The following is a 3,932-nucleotide window of genomic DNA, read 5'->3' on the forward strand; positions in this document are numbered from 1 at the left end:
AATCTAAAACATTCGCCTTATAAAACTTGTAAATTCTAAAACCCCAAATGTTATCAAATTGCTTATCGAGGTCGGCAAGATCAAAAACTTCTAGTCTAAGTAATCTCTTAATTGCTTGTTGAACCTACCAGCTTAAATCCCATTAACTTATTTTCTAAAAAAAAAACTACGGGGCCACAAACCTTAGATGAACTTCTCATAAACCTAACATTGACATTCGTTGAACTTACAACCTCCTACCCCAAAGACTCATTACCTAAATTCTACGGAACCTAAATCCTCAATTATCCTAAGCAATTAAAAACTATTCCCCTCCTTAGCAGCAACTTGAGTACCTAATCCAAAGAGTTCTCCCAGACCCTGATGTTCAAGCCTCGATATTAAAACAACCAATCACCAAGAGTACAGGCCTACTATACCAATGTTTAAGCCTAACAATGGCCTTCTCAGTCGTACCATCTTCCTGTCATAACATAACCCTTAACCCGCCTTTCAATTTCGAACAAAACAAAATAAAATAAAATTTCATAAATAAAATAACATACGACAAAATGCATAAAACCAATGAAGTAGTTCACCATAAAATAAATATAACAATAAAATAATCCGCCATAAAATAAAACAATTAAATTAAAATGACATACAAATAAATAAATAAATAACAAAATTATTATACAATAAAATAAATAAACAACAGAATTATTATACAATAAAATAAATAAAATCAATAAAACCATACTCAACCAAAGGTAAACACTAATTAAAGCAATAAAATCAAATAAATCAAATAACATCAATTAACATAAAATAAAATAGCAATAAACTCATAATATAAAATAAATAACTTAACTTACACCACTTAAACAAAAATTTTATTATTTTAAAATAATAATAAAAATAATTTTCTGGTACTATCCTAAGGGACATGTGGTTTTACCCAGAGCCGAACTGCTCTGATACCACCTGTGGCGCCCCCAATCCCCCTTATAAAAATACACAGGGATCGAGACGTCAGGATGGAGACAACACGGTCACACATCCCAACGAAGTGCCAGTGTGTGTACATGCAACAGTGTTCAAATAAAATAATGCAGCGGATAGTCAACTAAATACCAGAATTTATTTACAATCAAACATCAGTAAAGATTTAAATAGCCGTTATACAGTCATCCATAAAATAATTTACAATAGTTTTAAATGTACAAACGAGTGATCCCAGATCACTCCTCAGGCGGAGCCGTCTCCTCAGGCTCGCCCTCCTCCTCCTCATCAGCATCAAAATCTGCGATACCACAAAATGGTCTCGCAGGTAAGTATAACCCAAACAACAACGTAATACAAAATGCATTAAATGCAACTAACATGCATGCACATGAAAACATGCATTTTTTTTTTCCACAAAACATCATTTTTCCCAAAAATGATAAATTTCCAACACACACCAAAATCCCATTTTGGTCCAAATTATCCGTAAAATATTTTCCCAGAAAATGATTTACCCAAAAAATCAACTCGCACTATTTTCCCAGAAAATAGTGCATTAATCCCAAATGCACCATGCATTATTTCCATATGCACCATGGTCTCCCCTATGGACCATCCGCACATCCTGGCTTCGTAGCGGTGCTCAGTTCCGCGCCCAGCGCGTACGTGGCCAAGCACTCACACTACGCAACGAGCGATGCCCAGTTCCGCGCCCAGCGCGTACGTGGCCAGACATCCTCTAGTCCCCGCCAGCAGAAGGACCACGGAGTCGGCACGAGACCATCTCGTCCGAACCCATTGTCGCCCGGCGACAATCCAGGGGACGTTACTCAGTATATTCCGCTCCCGAGTAACCAGAGGAGCTCCACCGAGTTAATGCCCCATCTCGGCTTGGGGTCATGATACACACGCACCGAAAATATCATCACATAAAATCATAGCTTTTCAAATCACATGAACATGAATGCAATACACGAAAACCCAGTTTTCTTTTACAAACATGATCATGCATGAAATAATGAAATGCACATGTACCAACACAATATCCAAACCAACAAATCCAACCAACCCATCAACAACAAATATCCAATTCAACCAAATCAACCAAACAACTCCAATCACAAATCCATCCGACCCCCGAACTCCTCGGACTCAGTCCGGCATGCCAAAAACACAGTGAAATAGGTTAGTGCAAAAATACATTTAAATTACGAAAGTTCTTTGGAGAAATACTTACAGTGTAATATAATAATTTTTCGAGGATCACGAAGTTGAAAAAGGCGACGTTTGAGCAACACCACAGTGTAAAATACACTGTGGCCGTGGGTCATAAATACCAACTTTTCAACGAGGACAAACGAAGACCCAAGATTGATAGGGTAGGGCCTAGGGAGGTCGGTGAAGCTAGTGGTGGTGGTGGTTTGCCGTGGGTGGCGGCGCAAGGGGTGGTTTTAGGCCAAAAATGTGCAAATCGGAGATGGACTTGGTGGGGCTTCACCGGTGACGGATCGGAGCTGGGGTTGGGTCCAATGGGTTGCCAAGAGGCCGGGTATGAAGTGGTAGAAAGATGGTGGCCGGAGGTGGCGCGACGGCGGCGCAGTGGTGCATGGAACGCCGCGGCTTCAATGGGTTCGTGGTGGTTAACGGCGGCGATGGAGGAGCTGGAAATGGAGGGAGGTGATCGCCGGCGGCAGGGGGAGCGGTGGAGCCGGGCGGTGTCGACCACCGCCGGCGCACGGCGGCGGGCTGGGGAGGAGACCAACGCACGGCGAGAGAGAGAGAGAGAGAGAAGAATTCGCGCGCGAGAAGGAAGCCAGCAGGAGAAAAAAAAGAAAAGAAAAAAAAGAAAAGAAGAAAAGAAAAAGAAAAGGAAAAGAAAAATAGAGGGAAAAGAAATGAGGTCCAATCCTCATAACTTGGGTCACAAAAATGATCCAACGGAAACGATTTCAAAACCTCAAGTTCAATAAAATAATTTAAACGTAATGGTAAAGTCAAATTGAAATAATTAAATCCCACAGTAATTAAATAAATATTAAAAGCAATTTAACTGCATAACAATAAATAAATATTAAGAAAGCACATAAAAAATAATTTTCACCAAATAAAAATCATGGAAATAAACTCATTCAAAATCCAACCAATTTTAAAATACGAGAATAAAATTTAAATAAATAAAAATAATCCTTTAGTAAAAATACACTAAAATGCGGGGTGTTACATAAGTTGCTAGAAATTTTGGCACAACACAAATCAGCCATTGGCTGGTCCATTCCTGACATCAAAGGTATAAGTCCGTTTATTTGCACACATAGGATATATTTGGAAGAGGATTCAAAACCCTCCAGAGAGATGCAAAGAAGACTAAACCCCACAATGAAAGAGGTGATAAAAAATGAAGTCTTGAAATTGTTAGACATAGGCATCATTTATCCTATTGCTGATAGCAAATGGGTTAGCCCAATCCAAGTTGTTTCAAAAAAATCTGGTGTAACTGTGGTGGAAAATAACAAGGGAGAGTTGGTGCTTACTAGAGAGACCACAGGTTGGAGAATGTGTGTAGACTATAGAAAATTAAATACAGCATCTAGAAATGACCATTTTCCCTTGCCTTTCCTTGACCAGATTTTAGAAAAAGTTGCGGGGCATGAATATTATTGTTTCTTATATGGCTTCTCTGGCTATTATCAAATAGAAATAACCCATGAGAATCAAGAGAATACCACCTTCACTTGTCCTTTTGGGACTTTTTCCATCAAGAGAATGCCATTTGGGATATGCAATACCCCAACCACTTTTCAAAGATGCATGTTAAGCATTTTCAGCGACTTGATTGAGGACATTGTTGAGGTTTTCATGGATGATTTTTCAGTTTTAAGAAAACATTTGATGCGTATTTGTCTAATTTACAAACTGTTTTGAAAAGGTGTGAAGAAAAATAATTGATA

This window comes from Juglans microcarpa x Juglans regia, chromosome 1D, assembly GCF_004785595.1.
Source record: "Juglans microcarpa x Juglans regia isolate MS1-56 chromosome 1D, Jm3101_v1.0, whole genome shotgun sequence".
Lineage (NCBI taxonomy): Eukaryota > Viridiplantae > Streptophyta > Magnoliopsida > Fagales > Juglandaceae > Juglans > Juglans microcarpa x Juglans regia.